We start from the raw sequence: 19,367 nt of genomic DNA, 5'->3' as shown, positions 1-19,367 counted from the left end.
CACAGAGAGACAAGGATGTCCTAACAACACATTTGGACAATTGTATGAGCTGTACGTCTGATCTTGTGGTAGCAGCACTTGTGAGGTACATTTCATCTCCACAAGGTCATCTAAGTTATTTATAGAATTGCCCCACACATGATGAAAAGACAGGTTATTAATTATGCTCATTAAACCATAGACCTGTATGTCCAATGGATTTGGAAGAAAGCTGGTGGGGCCCTTTGCATTGGGAATTTTACTGCATAGCGGGAGTTATTTATTTTTTTATACATATTTTAGTATTATAACATGTTTATATTCCACTTTGATATAAAACATTACTAAAATAATTTGCTACAAATGCAAAATTATTGGCTTAAATTTGGTCTTGTTAGAAATGATGTGGTTGTTTACATATAGGATCTGGCACGAGTTGTCATATCATACCATATTTTATTAAACGAGTGCAGGAATTTTGTTAGTAAGCGAGCCTTTGGCGAGCTTACTAACAAATTTCCTGGACGAGTTTAATAAAATATGGTATGAAATGACGAGTGTCAGATCTTTTTTATCAAATGCTTTTAAATGAGCAAATTATTTATAAATATTTACGCAAATATAATGATTAATCCGGAATGTTGTTTACATTTCCTGACGTCATTTGATGTTGCAACGTCACTTCAGCAAAATAACACAATGCGATTAGTCAATTGAACGAAATAAGCCAATGAAAACACTTAAAAGTATATAAGTAACACGTGTACGATAAAAATATTCGTAATGGTTATATAACATGGGAAACAGGGTATGGCATGTGATAAGAAGATGTCTCTAACTAGCCAATAAGTCCCCAAAGTTAAGATTTTTTTAGCATGAAAGCATAAAAATGGGGCCAAATTTCAGCCCTAAAATAGCCCTAAAAAAATCACTAATACCCCCGTCACACCGGACTGGCATCCTTACTGTGACCTTACGGTGACCCAGGTCGTAGTGAGGACGCCATAGATGCCGAAGAAACACAACAAGGACGCAAAAGGATGCAAGAGGACGCCGTAAATTGCCCAGGATGCGAGCCCACAGCGACCACTTTGAACCTGTTCAATGTGGTCGCCGAAGTCCGGCGTTTTTACGGCGTTCTATTAAGGACGCGATAGTCAAAGTAGAGGCGTGGTAGGGTCGCTGTAAGGTCACCATGGAGGTCATGTGGTCGCCGCTCAAAGACCCTATTGCGACTTAAGTACGTCCTTTGTACGTCTATTGTGTCCTTAGAACGACTATAGCATCCTTACTGCCACTTCATTGTGTCCTTATGGCGTCTATTGCAACCGTACTACGACTATGGCGTTCCTACTGCGACCCCAGTGCATCTTTAGGGATGTATTAAGGATGCCGTGAGGATGCGCAGAACGCCATAAACCAGGACGCTGGTGTGACGGAAAGGTGAAACACAGCATTTTTACCGAAAAAGTCATTGGCGTCCTTACTACGACAATCAGACATTTTCAGAAACACAGTATTAGGTCGCCGTAAGGACGCCAGTCTGGTGTGACGGGGCTATAATGTCTGACATTAAATTTTTAGCTGAGCACATGCTGTGTTCAAAACAGGCAGTTTCCAAATTAGCAATCAAATGTGGCAATTTATTTTTTAATTGTCTAATGGAAGAGAGTCCAGAGAACCGACGGACACATACCAACAGACAAATTATGTACAGACAAATCGGCAGAGTTGCATTCACGCGTGTTAATCCCTTTTGTCAAAACACCACAGTCCACACAATAAAGACATGCTAAGTGTGTTTTCAAAACGCCCAACCCTAAATCCAGTTTTGGCAGGACATTCTCCTTAAACAGTACACAGTACAATATTTGTTTCAATGATGACTCAACTAAAAGACCTTAGCGATAAGATATGGCGTGTTTGATTTGTAATTAATTTTGTGGAAATGTGCATTTCAAATTGTTTGCGAGTTAATTGTGTTAAAAAGACCAACAAAACTTTTAATCGAAAACAACAGATCTCAATGTTCAGTGATTTTTTTTGCTCAAAATTACCGCCGATATTGGGCTGCTTCCCAATAACAAAAATCAATGTTTTTTCCAAAAATTCTGACCAAAATTTTCTCAAAAAGCCAAATTTTCCCAATCATCCCAATTAGATTATAATGTTTTTCAGCGATAATGTCGTAGAACGAGTACCAATCCACCGTGTTGAGTTATCGCGGAACGACAACTGACTTACATATTGGTACGGGAAAGGAGCCGAATATATACGATTTTACATTGCTATCCATACATCTCTACTGGGGAGGATACCGGCGATATTCGATGTTTCATGATTGAGCACGCCTGTTTTTACGTCATCGTCCAAAATGGCGGCAAGCAGATAAGAAATTATGATAAACGGCAAAAATGATGAATAACATTCAATATTAACAAATGAAAAAAAAATTGGGGGAGCATAATTAAACAAAAATAAAAAATACTGACAATGGTGGAGTTTCACCGGTAGGGGACCATATTGCTTGGCAATCTCTTGTTATGTTTGTCACTCTATACAGTTTACTGAAATTTTATAGCATTGAACTGAGGATGTCAAATGAAAGATGTTGAAAGGTAATCAAGTTAAATATATTATAAACACAAGAACACTAAAGCGTGCTTGTAAATATTTGTTAACGTTTTCCCCATATGATATAATAAATTTAAAAAATTACTGTATTAAACTTAAAACTCTTTAAAGTGGTTTTGATTAAATGGTGTATTTAAGAATCTATAATTATTGCAAGTTAAATATGCATGTGAAAAGGTATTAACTAAAGATTGTCTTCATTGTAAGAAGAAATTAAAGCTGCTCTTTTATTATATAACAAGAAATATCTTTTAAAAAAGATATACGGCGTTGATAGTTCAATGAATGAGATCAAGGATAGCGAATGTCTTTTTCTGTGCAGTTCTTAGCTGCATCACACGCAGTACGGGATGTTACGCGGAGTTTTCGCGGCTTATTTTACATTATTACATATTGCTGGTCATAAACCTATAGATACAAAACAGAAAACCAAAAGAAGAATGGAAGTGAAATTAAAACATATGAGTCAACCGGCCACACGCGAAGGATCCGTATTTATAGGCGCGTTTTTGAACAAACCTGTTTTAGTGGTTTGTCGGGCATTGTTATTTGATTCGATTATTAACAGTATCTAGAATCATCGCGCTCATGCTTAATACATTAAATTTTGTCAATATGGTGGAATGATTATTGTTAAATTAATCAAAAATAATATTTATGATTGTATTGTTGAAAACACATTAAGAATCTATTATTGACATACCATAATTATATTGCTGAATATCTTCATTTAACAAACTTCTGGTCTAAAGAAAATTCCAGGTCACCTCATAAGTTCACTGATAGCGTCTTTATTATATAACGATTATTTTACTGGCCAAAATCCACAAAGTTAAATCGGTCGTCCTAAGTGTAAGATACAATATTCAAATGAAAACAGCCATACCAATTTCAAGTTATTAAAAAAAAATCCAAAAAGAATATGATATTTCGTTTTTCTTTTTGTCCATTTATAGGACGCTTTAGAAAATAAGACGCAAGTCACTTTGGTCAACAGTCGCGTCTCATATCCCCAAAAATAGGGTAATTGGAACAATTTTAAGCTTAAAACAACAGTGTATTGAACAAAATATTCTTAACTTATATTAATTATAAACAATCACATATATGTTGGAAAATAAATTCAACATAAATCCCATTTTTACAATTAACTAAAAAAAATAATTATATAGTGTTGCTTCAAGGATTTAACAGTTACATATAAAATAGAAAACATGCTTATTATCAACATATAATGTTCTTTTTGGCCTACATTAGATGGTTTTCTGTTTGAATAACTCTTAATTACCTCAGTATGCATATTGTGTAACAGGTTTAAATTAACCTCGAGGTAAAATAACAAATACTACATTTAATGTCAGTTTTAAAATGTCTCGCGCGTGTTATGTGTAAGTTATGAACAATCATAATCATCTTGCTCAATTACTGAAACAAATTGTTAATAAGGTAAATAATAATAAAGATATATATTGACTGATGTAATGTATGTTTTTTGCTGCTTACCACTTAGATAGGTATTTTTACGCATTTGTTGTCCCTTAGAAAGTTAAATTTCATTTAAGACCTTTTTTTTAAATTAAATTCAAGTTTTAAAGGCTTCATTTCCAACCCTTAGGCCACATTTAAAATATTGTTGGTTTGCCCTTTACCGACCCTAGATTTTACAGGTGGGTAGGTAGGTAGGAAAAATATTTTATTTTATTTGACTGAGAAATTATATTTTTAACACACTTATAGTGTATGAATATTTAAAACACTGTTATTAAAGCACTGTTGCAGTGTACGAAGCCCTATGTAGCTTAATCATATCTTGTTTGCTGTTTTCTTGCATATATTAATATCAAATGCATGCTTGTGTGTTATTACATCAAATATGTGTTCAATAAATGATGTTAATTGCTCAAATGCAATTTGAAATTTTTTAACTGAAAGACTGCTTTTATTTTTAACTTAAACCTTTCCCTTTAGCATACATCAAGCATTGAAGGAGTGTAGAAAGACAGCCCAAAGCCTTTAATGGAATAATTCAGTCATGGCGAAAGACCGTCACAATTTAAAGGCCAGGCTGGCCTACCAGGAGAAACAAGAGATGCGTTTGTCAGAAACAAAATGCCCCCTAATGCGCCGCTTTGAAGCCATATATTTGACCTTTGACCTTGAAGGATGACCTTGACCTTTCACCACTCAAAATGTGCAGCTCCATGAGATACACATGCATGAAAATATAAAGTTGCTATCTTCAATATTGCAAAAGTTATGACCAAGGTTAAAGTTTTGGGACACACACATACAATGAATGAATGAATGACAGACAGGCCAAAAACAATATACCCCCGATCATTCGTTCTGGGGGGGGGGGGGGCATAAAAATTCACAGGCCAGTTGAAATTTTCACAGGCCTAAATTTTAAGTGTTTGACCAGGGATTGCATAGAGCCATTAGTCTGGCATGGCAAAGTAAATTCACAAAAGGGCAAACATAAGCATGAAAACTTGATTTGGGGAAATAAATTAAGCATGTTTGTTTCAGTTTGTGGATATATTTACGCTATAAATATATATACTTGAGTATTGTCGATGTATTTAGCTAAGAGTAATTAATATATTAAATAAGTTTACCTTTAAATATCCATTTCACTAACATGCCATTACAGTAAACTGAATAGTGTGGCAAACATAATAAAGCAGAATATGCACATTAATCTGATTAAACACAGATCCACTTACATATAAATCGAATCATGTTTGTCTTTTTTTTCATTTTCGAACGATAATCCTCTAACTGTAAGATGTATTTTTATTCGCGAGTAGACTCAATTTTCAAACACTGGTCCTGTGATATTCAGTACATACAATTACATGTCCAAAAAAAGAGTTGTATTTGTATCTTAAACGTATGCTCCATCCTAAAATGCCACGCGCTTTTCATTAATCCATACTAATTATATGACGTCCATCGTTAATTCGATAGTCATTTGTTTTGCTGAGCATCGTTATTTCTTTTTAATGTCCGTCATAATGGATCATGTTAACAGCATGTGTGCAACAAACCTAAACTCGTATGACATATACCACTACTTTCGCGGACCAATAGTTAAGTATGATGTCGTTCGGCGAGACGCCATTTTCACGGAACACCGCCGATCGCAATGCCCGTTATAGACGCTTGCATTACTGTGTTAATATTTCGGCATATGAAATGCCAACCATCAGAGCGACCTAGATTGGTCAGGGGCGATAAGAATGGACAGGGATAATAATACGCACACAAATAAATATTGCAGTCGGCTCTTTAATGATCGGCGAAAAAACATGAAAATAAACGAAATTCGTTTTCAGAAATTGCAATAACATTTTGGGTCGGGGGTGGGGGGGTAAAGAGTGGGTCGGTCGGTAAAGGCCAATCAAACTTAATTTTAATTTAGGCCTTACATACTGATGAGCAGCAAACAGCATATAACATGAACAGATTTTATGCTGTTATCACATGTAGCTATTTTCACTTTGCTTCTAAGTGGAAAAGGGTTGATTACACTATTTCTGTGTTGAAGTGTGTGCCACAATGGATAAAATTTAACAACTCAATCTAATATCAGGTACCTTCAGTAATAAACTAAATTCATGTTCGTTTAAGTTATGATTAACCTGATTAATGATAGTATGGTCAGTAACCATAATGATGAATTGATGAGGTGGCATTAAACCATAAATTTATGCCAGATAAAATAATGTCAGTATTATAATCTTTCAAATATCATATGAAATGAAGAGTTTTTTCCATTAGGCCAGAATTTGTTAATAAAATGATTTTCGGACCCTCCGACTCCAAGTTTTGATGAAACCAAAAAAAAAAAAAAAAATCTTTTTTTTTCGGATGCCAAAAGGTGGCTTTTAAACACGAAACGCTTGACGGGTTTTAGAAAAAGTTCAAATGAGTTATAAATCATCATAGTTAACCCAGTTTTAATTACCCACATTAATACATGAACCTCCTTCACCCTGTACATGAGCTGGAATTTACCAACAGCTAAGCCATCATTGTTTGTGCAAGAAGTTGAAGAACGCTACAACGCTTTCATCAGCAAAGTCTGCTTATTTCTCAATAATTATGCAACCGTCAAATGAAATCCTTTATGGAATCGATTTGTAAGTAAATATTTTATTATTTCTTTACAATTTTATAAAATTGATAGTATTAAAATAACTAAAAAATATTATGAAAGCAATAAGAAAAGAACAATTTTAATTTAACAGGTGCTCGCAATGCGAAATTCATTCAAGCCTTTCAACTTTAAACATTCAATATTTTACGCACAAATACGGTCATATTTTAGAGAATAAAATTTTATGTGTTGTTTAATGTAGTTGTAGTGTTGAATTTGTGCATATAATGTGTTTTTTCGTTATTTTCAATGGGTACGAAACTTCGGTTTTGTTCCGAACTGGTTCGTACCAAAAGTTCAAAAATCGCAAAACAGTTTTTAAAACCATTTTTTCAAACCATGAATGTCCAAATAAAATAGTCAAGTTTATGGGGGTTATTATCGGATTAACGGCTCCTTTACGACATTGAACTATCAATTATGTTATCCTGGGATAAACTGTCACTAAGATCAATAATTATAACGATTATTAGGGATGCTATTTCTTTAATCAATACCATGACAAAAATACATGTTAACTTGTTTCAACAGGCATTTGTGTTAAACAGTTCCATTATTAAAATGTTCTGGGAACGATATATTTTAATAAGATACCAACTATTTCTGAAATCAAAAGTAGGTCCTTCACTCGATGTACTATATTTCGAGTTAAAATTCTGACATATATACAGATAGTGGCATTTATGTGTTGATTTGTTGTATATAGTTTGAAAAAATATGTTTTGTGTTATTTCAGACAACAAGAATGGATGGTGGCAATTATTCTGTCAAGAAATAGATGTGAAAAAATATTCATTTAATTGAACCTGGAAATCAACCACCACAACTAACAGAAAACCTTTTAACAAAAGGTGTTGTTTTAGAATTTGTGAAATTTGATAATTAACAGAAGTTGATGTATATCATGTCCAAATGACCAAATGTATAAACTGTTTAACAATTTGAATTGAGATGCTTTATTTTCTGATGTTTAATTTATTTTTCCTTTCAGATGATATAATATTTGTGTGATTCTAGGTTTTAATAAATAATTCTGAAACATTTATGCAGCATACTGTTACATTATTGTAAACGTTATTATATTATGTTGGTTATCTGGTTTATCAAGTGGAAAAAATGTTATTTATATAAAAATAAAGCTTTTAATATTATGACTTATGAAGGTACTTATTGTTATTTATGTATTAACATACTTCTAAGAGTAATAAAAATATAGTAAATGCCATTATTCATTAATGTAGTAAGGTTCCTTAAATGATTGTCCTTATTGATTAAGTTTGAATTACGGGTGGTTTTCACACTGCGATAAGGTGGCGACAACTTTGTTTGGGCCAGTGAAACCCCTGAAAAGCGTTTTATTATGCTATTTGTATTTGTCTGCGGTATTGATTTTTACTGGACAATAAACTATAAATGTTTCTTTTAAACCTCAATAGCTTATTGATTGTTTGTTGAGATAAAGTATTTTTAATGCAACATATGGATTCCTTGTGAAAAAAAAACATAAAAAATCACCAAAAAGTTTATTATAGACGAGTGAAAAAATTGCATAACTTTTGAACTAGTTAAGATATTTTTTTTATTCAAACCAATTTAAAAACTGCATATCAAGACCTACAGTCTGATTATGATCATTTTGCACATTAACATGTTTGAAAAAAATCACTGTGGTTGCTTAGTAAAAACAACTACATACCATAACATTTTAAAATGAGTGCATGTTTGGTCACCCATCTTTTTTTCTTTTTTTTTTCCGTCCTCCTACCCGACACTTTTAGAAAAAAAATCCGAAATTCATTTTAATAAAAAATGTTGGCCTTATGCATACTAATATACCGTCTACCATTTAAACAATATGAAATACAAAGGAAAAGATAAATGTTTTTGTAGAACAGTGATGCATTACCATGCATTAATGTTTTTTTGAATGAAGACTGTTGCTAAAGAAAATATAAAATTTAAGTCATTCTTCATAAACAGCATGTTTCATCATGATTATATCTTACATTTGCTAATATTTTATAATTTGTACTCCACAAATTAAACGGGCATAAACATTTTAGTTTTTAACTATTAAAATAATTTCTCTCCCTGTTTGTCAATATTTTTATGCTAACGGGTGTGTTATAAGTTGATATTTGATTGGCTGATTGTGGACTTGTCAGCTCATTTGATTGAGAGCTGGCAAGCGGTAAATTGTAAAATGTTCATAATTATGTGCCCATTATTTTATTTCATTACGTTTTTTTAAGAGTTTTTCTTATCCATTTTGGGAAAAGGTGTCTGGTCAAATTGGGATTTTTTAAAATGAACAAAATATCAAATTTGGGAATTTCTTATCGACAAAATGGACCAATTAGGGATTTTTTTATCAACAAATATTGGCACATCAGGCCATTTCCTGGCTTTTTTTAAAATGCAATTCACCCTAAGAGTCCACTGATTTGAGATAACTAAATGAGAATAATTATTTTCATCATTGAGATATAATATTCATTAGACACTTTATTTTATTTTTAAATGGGTCGGAGGAGGGGGGGGTTAAAATTTCGGTTCTGGATCAGGTCTGTTGGCTGTGGAATCAGATCCATTTTACGACCTTTTATTAAATAGCAGGAAAAGCCCTGTAGATTGTTTGGTCTTTTGTTTAATGGTCAGTATTCAGTAATTGATTGGTAGACTATGATCAAATTACAGTCCTGCTGTATAAAGAATTTATCACTTCCATAACCCTGAAACACAACTATGCAATATATGATATGTGTTTTGCAACTGCAATCAAACCAACCACTTTAGATCTGAATGATGAACAGTAGCCTTATCTTTGCATTCATCAATTATCATTATGCCTGCTGAGCCAAGCACATTTTTCAAGCCACTTAAGCTAATTGACTTGACTGTAAGAGCAGTGATAATGACACAGTTTTTTGAAGGAGTAATAATGTTTGTACGTAACTGCATGTATGTTGTCATTCAAACCAAACAAATTATTACCTAAAATGAATTACAGGCCGGAAAATTTTAAGACATTAATTCCAGCTGAATTAGATAATTTTATGTTTCATTTGATTAGATATAAATTTACACATAGATAGATAGATAGACTTTTATTTTCCTCCATTCATGAAGAGCATAACATATAATACAGATTATAAATAATTACATACAACCGATTATATACACATACAAGAGATCAAAGTGAAGCAACTCAATACATTATTTACAAAGATAAGTAACATAATAAAGTATATATATAATTATTTGGTCAATGACATAATAAAGTCAATGATAATGATTTTAGTTCATTAATTCAATAATACACACGCACCCACGTACAGGCACCATACAACACATACAACCATAACATGAGAAAACAGATAAGGACAACATATAAACATAACAATTTAAATATACACTAATGATATAAGAATACCTAGAATAATGCCGCATGATTAATCACCAATGCGCACGTTTATAAAGACTGAGTTTTAGCTTAAATACTATGATACTATGTATTCGCCTAGAATATGTCTTAACGCGAAAACAAAAGTAAAGACATAATTAGCGAACATATGTGATTAGCAAATATATTGAATTTTGACACATGACCAACTAAACACAAATCACAAGTGTTGCCTTCCATAGAAGACTGTTATAGTGAAACGTTTACAGTCAAAGTAGTTCCTCGTGGGAATATCATATGTGTCATACAATACATATATACAATCAAATACGCATACAGATATTTGCTATATTTGCAATATAGTAAAAAGATCACATTAAAAAAGAAGAACAACATAAAACATCTGGACATGTTTTTGATCATTGGCAGCACCATCATTGTATTAATGTAGCAATTTGCAAATTGAGTAGGCTATATCAAGGTGCAAAAAATGCTTCTGAGATGTTTCAGAGCCCAACTTTAATATGCTCACACATTGGTCAAAGGCGCTGATCTGGATGAAGCGTTTAAAGTCATCAATCCCACAAGTCTCAAAAATAAGTGTCCACAATTTCTCACGTTCGGCTTCAATAGCAGTACAGTAACACAACTTGTGGATAATCAGGCTTCCCGTTCTGAGATTACACAGTATGCAGATCTGCTTGAACTGATTTGATATTAAAAAGCCGATGCCATTCATTAGGGTTTTGCACAAAGCTAAGAGTTTCTTATTGTCCTTTGCGATTAACCATAAAGGACTGAGTAACCGTTAGTTTCAATTACATGCGCCGTTACGCCTCATGGGTCTCTATCTTTTAAACGTTTTACCATGTCTTTGTTGATACGCGTCACGATATTGCGTTCAATGATTTGCTTCCACTGTCCTTTGGAAGGGAATATTCCGTGTTAAACATTTGAATGTAGATAGCTGGTAAGATTGTATCTTTGTAATATTTTGTACACGTCAGGAATAAAGCCGAAACAATGACGGTCTAAAGCAAGGAATCGTTTAAGTCTGTTGTTGAATAGATCTTTTGCAAGATACTGTGGATTTAATCAAAGGGGTTTTTTTTAGAAAAAGGGGAAGACGCTGGACGCTGGGTAAAAGGTGAAAATAGAGCGCGAAAGAGACATATTTGGGGGAAAAATAAAAATGGTTTATTTCAATGTCTATAACTAATCTACAGAGGCATGTATCTGTCACTATTATTGTGAGTTTCAAGTAGTTTCAAGAGGGATTGTCCCCTAATACAGCACCAGTTGTGACATAGGAAATGTTTGGGTCACTACTGGATCCAAATAGCTCACAATATTTACACATAAATCCATGTTTAGTTTGACTGTGATATAGCCATAGGTATCGGGATTCGTATACTTGAGAATTGAAACGACTATCACGTTTTGATTGAGTTTCGTCTGGCTTGGAAAATAATGTTGCAGGGGTAGATCTAATTATGGGAAATGTTTTCAACTGTTTTTCTGTACTGGGGCCAGGGGACGATGTCAATTTTGATATTTCAGTTTTATTATTAATTGGTAGACGATCTACTTTCACTTTCACAATGTTCGATGTCGGTTACCTCCAAATCCTGCTGGGTTTCAACGGTTTTTGATGAATCATTCTTAAAAAATGCGTCAATGGGTTTTGTATTTGCCGAGTCCGAACGTTATATTTTTTCGTGTATGAACGCCAATTGTGAGACACTTTTTCTGTTTTCACGTTTACATCTTGGCTCCTTTATAACCCGGATGAAAATTCGACTGGTTTCCGGAAATTAATTGATGAATTACCCTATTGTGCAAGACCAGAATCCAGTGAAATAGTTAGGTGATTATTGCGATCAGTTGCCCGGATAAAATTTCCATGACGTATTTATTTAATTGCTATATTTATCATCACTAGGGTTCCCAGTTTTGTGTGTTCGTCGGGAGAGAGAGCTAGATCGTGGTACAAATTGGACAAGTGTCGACTGACCCAAAGGAAAAAATATCTTTGAGGGGAAAATATTATATTTTTGGGAAAAATGATATTCTTAGAGGGGATATTGTATTTCTAGGGGAAAAATTTCTGGTAGGGGAAGACGCCGAATATCGGCATCACTTTCGTTTTGACTGAAATTGAGAAAAAATAGCCTTTTTGCTTAGACAAACAATAAAATAATACATCAAACAAGAGATGTGTTTGTCAGAAAAACAATGCCCCGTTGTTGTTTCAGAGTTTATTTACAGGTCCTACTGGCCTCTTCACGAGGTTATTGTAGCCCCACCTGCCCCTGTGACCTTTCAGGGGAAAAAGATTAATTTAGAGCCAAAGTAGGTCAAATTTACCCCGGCTTCCCGGGTATTCGCCAAAGAAATAATTCAGATCCAAATAGACCAGTGCTCGGTGGCCAATGAGACCTTAATGTGCACTGGTAGACAATAGACAATCTCAGACCCCCTATTGCGCCACTTTGAAATAAAATTTTAATATATCATTTAGCAGGTTTAGAAATTATCTCCCTTTTAAAGCATATTACTTCCCTTGGATTGTATTTTTTTTACTTTTGACCTTGAATGATGACCTTCACCTTGACCTTTCATCACTCAAAATGTGCAGCTCCATGAGATACACATGCATGCCAAATATCAAGTTGCTATCTTCAATATTGCAAAAGTTACGGCCAATATTAAAGTTATGGACAGACGGACGGACTGACGGACAGTTCAACTGCTATATGCCAGCCTACCGGGGGCATATATAGAATTTCTATTTTTACATTACATTTGCTAAGTGTCAATCTACACAGCTGGATAGGTAGATGAAATGAGGGGGGAGGGGGAAGAGAACTTTAAATATGGATTTTTAGCCAGTCATTTGGGTACAATATACTTTTTGAGATTGTGAATGGGATTGACCCCAAATTCATACAAAATGGCAACAACACTGCAAATAGTATTAACCTTCCTTATCTGAATAGTAAAAAAGTAAATTTTGATTTGCCAAAGCATTAATACAATTACCAAGGCAAAGTGTTAAATATTACAGTATTAAGTCAATCTTGTGTGACAAAGTGTACTACTAACACTCTAGTCTTCTTTGTTTGCAAAACCATCATTACTCTTAGAACATTTTTTCCATCAATTTTCTCTTTGAAGTCACATTTCAAGCGTATTCTTGCAGAAAAACACCGTTAATGTAATAACCTTGGTGATCTTCTGTGGCCACTCCAAGACGAGGGTCTTGCGATAAACTGAGACACGCAACAAATTTTCTCCTGATGAAAAATCAATGTATGGTGAAAACTAGCAAGCATTCCACAGGAGGGAATCTTTCCATGTGCTGGTTCATGATTTTATGCTTTCTAGCAGACTACAAGGGAATAAAACTCATTGATAAAGTTGCTGTCCATATGAATTTGCCTTCAGTTTGTTTATTTGGTAGCTTTATAATATATTTATGCACTAAATACAACTGCAATTGATTGCAATAATCATTCAAACCAAAGACCACAGTATACATGTAAGACAACTGTCCTCAAGTGTTTGTCTTACTGACAAGCAGATATATTTAATTAGAAAATTAACCTGAAATGTGAACACTTTCAGCTGATTTTGTTCAGAAAATTTCCATATACATTTTTAAAATACATATCAATTTTTACCCGATAATTTTTAGAATCAGTTAATTTTCTAAATTGATCAACAGTTCATATGTTTATTGGGAAATTTCACTTTCACATAATTTTTAAAGTATTTCTGCCAATTTATAAGAGACATTTGATATAGAAAATGTTCCATGTCCTTTATCTCCTAATAATAGACAATCCCAGAAATCGATACCTTCCCGGATTACCCGCCCCTGAATACTCTCGCGCGCCTCCAAAACGGTACTGAAGAAGTAAACATGGACCTATATATGTGTATAGGTCCCTACGCAAAACAAGGAAGCAAAACGGGTTTATCAAATATATTTGAGGATTTAAAGAGTTTCTGTTATCGATCTGACAACCACATAATAGTTCGTGTTTTTTTTATTAATATAAATTACGTTATTAGTAGTAGTAAGGTTCATCTGTTTAAGAGTAATAACACACAGCATGTCATCTGTTTACGAGTAATAACACACAGCATGGACATGGACCTATTTGTGTAGGTCCCTGGCATGAATAAGGTCTTGATTGCCATTGAACATGTTATTTAAAAGTGACGCGTGATATCTTATCTTAGTTTCGGTATCAACACATGTGCAGACATGTGGTGTCACGGGCAAACCCATAAACGCTTTTAATCCACACTTGGAACATCGCCTCCCATTGAGCGAATTCGTTCGCGCCTTAATCGCTGATGTTTTTTTCAAGAGATGTATGTTGCTGTCATTTATAATCCGTACTTAAATAAAAATAAATCACTTATTTTGTGCGTGTTTTTATTTTTTAAGCGTAAATTTAGACCGTTTTACGAACACTTAATGAAGACATACGTTTAGGAAATATAGAGAACACAATTGGAAATATTTAAGTTATTTAAGGCTCATTATTTTTCATGTTGAACATTTCAATCGTGAATTAAGATGTTATAAAGAAAATTTAATAATATTTCAGGCAACATGTAAAACGTTATTTAAATAATAATATAAGAAAGTTGTAGACAAAAGCTGATATGTCTTTTTCAATAAAAAAGTATGACAAATCCTGACATCTTACACAGTTTGCAAGCGAATAACTCCGATACTTGTTCATTTAAATCACAAAATTCATTTCCGGCTAGTTATTTTTGTATTAGCTTGAGAGCGATTTTTAAATAAAAAATTGCTAAAAACACCTTTAGTTTTGGACTAAACTAGATACATAATTTTAATTAAAAAGAATCTCTACCTGAAAATCTTACAGAGTTTCGATAACAAAGATTTACGAAACAATTTTAGAATCACAAACTTCATTTCGGCTATAGATTTGTAAATTACCTTTAAAATGACACTTTCAAGGGAAATATTAATAGCGAAATGGTAACTGTTTAGACAAACAAAGAGATGTATTATTCAATTAAAGAAGTCGTCCTAAGTCTTTTATCTTACAACGTTTCTTAATGAATATCTCCGGAAAGTATAGAAAGTACAACATTTAATAAGAAATAATATAGGCTTAAACAAAGGCAGACATCAATTTAATTGTCTACATCGATCTTAAATCTATCTAATTAATATCAAAGATCTATCCCAAAAATATGGTCTGAATGGATGTTTCCAATCTTTATATATTGATAGATCTTTGTTAATATCTCCGGCACTATTTACGCTAAAATCACAACATTTACTTCACGCTTTAGAGATTGCTATACCTTTATAATTATGCTTGAATAATTTTATTCCATAAAGAAATAATTAAATTTTATACAAAGGCATTATGCTGAAAGGTATGCTTAAAAATGCCAAATCGGCCTTATACATTACGTGTTGTCACTGAATATTGTTGCATAGACACATATTTTATGAATATATCGTGTATATTTTCAATTTAAATTGTTTGATTTAGGATGTGATACATGTCGACACTTGGTTTCATGTTTCACTTGTTTTCAATCCTGATGTGCGAAGTCATAAAGTACTGTTTATTGGAATAAAGCGGGTGTGCACTATGATAACGTTGTAATCTGTCAAATTCTTCAGTACCGTTTTCAATCGCGGGTTACGTAATAGCCAATATGGCGGCGCCCATATTATCGATTCTGGGATTGTCTATAGTCAGGAAGGGAAACCCTAAATGTACACTATAGCACTCTACCAGCTAGACCAGTCTGGCCCTTTAACTAGCAAATATTACAAACATCAATATATTATATATAAATTATGATTGGAACTTTTTAGATTTAACATAATGGCAGATGTTCAGAGCAAAATAAATTTTTGAATCTAAAATAGTTATCATGCATTTTTCAATCCAGCTATTTGTAACCAGTAATCAAAATTAAGTGGGGTGTATCAATCACAATACAAATATAATCAGTATATATATGATCTGTTATTTATGAAAAGAAAAATTTAATTATCAAATATATGTTTATTTGTTTTTAATTTCTTGCTATCAAATGATAAAAATAATAAATAAATACTGATAAATATCATTTACAGAAGCTAAAAAGTTGAATACAAAACAGTAAAAAAATAGCCTAAAATGTAAAAGATTAGACAGTCTCAAACAATAGCTGCTGCGAACTTTCACAGAAATCGATACTCAAATGTCGTTTACGAAATGGAATTATTTAGGAATATTCCGCATCCTGTTAAAGGATATCTGGGAAGCTGTCAGTAGATTGACAAGTTCTCGAATTAATCACATGCAACAATGCTTTTGTGATTTATCACAGAAAATAGTTACAGTCATCGCCAGAAGACACCCTTGCACTGATTTTGTGAGGAACCTGACTTTGATTCTGTATATTCACACACCTACTAAATGACTTAACATAATCCAGTGTGACACAAGTGACAATAATCATACATGCCAGACGTCCCGATCTCGGCGGGACAGTCCAGCTTTTGGGCTCTTTGTCCCGGCATCCCGATATGAGACGATTTGTCCCGACATTCGTTAAAAACAATATAAGGTCTATAAGTTCCCAATAAAATTCGCTTTTTGAGCTCTTTCTGGCCAAAACTTATCATCGCTAATCCCTTTATTGCCCCCAATTAACAACCCACTTCTACTACTCGAGTGAACCAGTGTTGTTTTTGACACCTCAGCAAATTATCGGCAACTTATTGATTTGATCAGCATTCACACCATGGTGTTTTTATGATAGGAGTTGCTAATTGCTATTGAAAGATGTATTGTACAGAAATTAACACCACCTGCGTTTGTATTTCATTGCCCAATCAAGTCCAAGGATACTTTTATCCTGTGTATTATACAACCTGAGGTTATAAATCCTGTCAAAACACTGATTTTGTACATCAAACAAATTGAATGATGACCAATATACATTGATTTTTCTCACAAATTACCTGTCGTTTTCGACTGATTTTCAGAAAATAGTTTGTACATATTGCATCAATCTTAATTTAATTTTAATTTGTCATAAACTTTAAAAAAAAAGATTAATTACACTTTGAAGGAACCAATGTTTCCACAAAATCGTGTGACTGTGTTCAAACATTAATATAGGGTTTACTGCACTTTGTTGCACTTCACTAAAACAAGAGGCAAACAAGTACCTGAACTGCTTCACAGACTTAAAAATAAAAATGTTAAATGCAAAAAAGTCCCAGAAGTGCTTTAAAATGAGGAAAGAACCTCCCTTTTTGTGTGGAGTGCAACCCAAGAAACATTCCTGAGCAATCTTTTAAAAACCTTTTTGACAAGGAGATCTTATAAATAAGAAAAGGTCAACATATTGTTCAATGTAGCCAAACCAATTCAGCAAAATTATAGTGAAGTTTGTAAGACGCATCAAAATTGGCAAATCAGTTTTAAGTCTTTTTACATTTAATGGCTGTAAGCATTTTAAAATTCATTCAGTACCATTTTAACTTATTTAAACTAGTCAGCAGGGATGGAAAGAAGCGAAGACATAGCAAATAGCACACACAAATATTTTATTTGCCCCCCCCCCCCCGCCACTGCATTTTCTGAGAAAACTCATATGATGGCCATAAAAACAGTATTAAAAGATCCCAGATTAGCAACTATTGTCAAAATGTTAGTTTTTACTGCTGTTGCACTATGAAATTAAAGCCTATTTAAGAAGTGTCTTTAAATATATAATGTCTGTCAGACTATTGGAATATACATTTTTATATACTTATACAATCTGAATTAAAGATAGGGACAATTCAGTATAATAAAAATATCTTAATTATAAATGAATGTGGAAAAGAATTGTATTTTGCTCATAAATTGTAATCAATAAATAAATTGTTTAGGGAGCAGAGACATGTGCCTCATGTATTGCATTGACCAAAACATAAGATTCCTTATGTCACAATGCTGGGTACGTCTCATGTTTACATTTTTGGGGAAAACTTTTAAACAAAATATTAACAAATATTTATTAACAAACGCTACCATTATTATTAATTTAATATTAACAAACGCTATCATTTAATAATCATCATATCATATCATAATCACTATCCTTAAAAATGCATTTGCACACTCACTGTGAACCTAAAATAAAAATATTTCTGCAGCAATGTTTACATTTTTACTGGGTTTATTTACTAAAAGGTGGCTTTAACAAATGTGAATCTGAAAAATGTTAAATATCTATGGTAGGGCTTGTTTCCCCTATTTAGCACTACCCCTAAGAGAAAGGCCCCTTTCCCAAAGAGAATTTCATTAAAATGATGCATTTTTCATCAAAGATTTAATACTTTGCAAAAACAATTCCCCTTTCTCAGTTTTGTTGATAATTTTTTTGGCATAAAATGGAAGGCCAGGCCCTTTCCCCAAATCAAGAAAACAAGTCCTGGTCTATGGTATTGGAAAAAGTTGCACTTGATATTTGTGGAGCTAACTCATAGGGTACCATGTAATTTAAAATCTTTAGAACATACTGTCAAATATTTTCATGAATATACATGAATAACCTAATTAATAAAAAAGATTCAATGAATAATCTCATAACAATACCTGTAACACTTTATATAAACAATTTTCATACAAGTTTTTTTTCTGCAAAACCCAAAATTATTCCATTTAACCATTTAACAATATTGACTCAGTAACAATAGTTTAAGTCAGCAAAATAAACATATTAAATTATAGAAAAGTACTTAAATATGTAGTTAATGTTAATGTTAGATGGGCAAGTAAATTGTGTATGATTTTCCTTAATTTATAAATATTAAACAAAATCATTTCCTAATTTACATCAAATGCGTCTTCATTATTATTTAATTTCTACAAACTAAAATTATAGGAGATTTGCAACAATTTAGTAATACTTGCAAAAATGATAAAACGTATTTTATGCATGCATTTAAATAACCACTTCCCTCAATTAACATATTTTGTTGAGGTTTTTTTATTGAAAAAAATGTCCCCTCCTTAAATGTTACTTGGTAAACTTAAACTTAAGTACATTATGATTATTATCAGAAGTTAAAATTAAATGAATGAACCTAAAAAAATAATTGTCCTTTCTTTTTTGTAAAAAACAACAAGCATTGTA

General features: G+C 32.8%; 1 long non-coding RNA gene across 1 annotated transcript in view; it reads right to left on the bottom strand.

Annotated features, from left to right (window-relative positions):
* Positions 1–19,367, bottom strand: part of LOC127832609 (uncharacterized) — a 146,103-nt gene that overhangs the window by 124,885 nt on the left and 1,851 nt on the right. The window lies entirely within an intron of this gene.

This window comes from Dreissena polymorpha, chromosome 5 (assembly GCF_020536995.1).
Source record: "Dreissena polymorpha isolate Duluth1 chromosome 5, UMN_Dpol_1.0, whole genome shotgun sequence".
NCBI lineage: Eukaryota > Metazoa > Mollusca > Bivalvia > Myida > Dreissenidae > Dreissena > Dreissena polymorpha.
The sequence above is the reverse complement of the archived record's forward strand: the minus strand, read 5'-3'. Positions and strand labels throughout refer to the sequence as shown.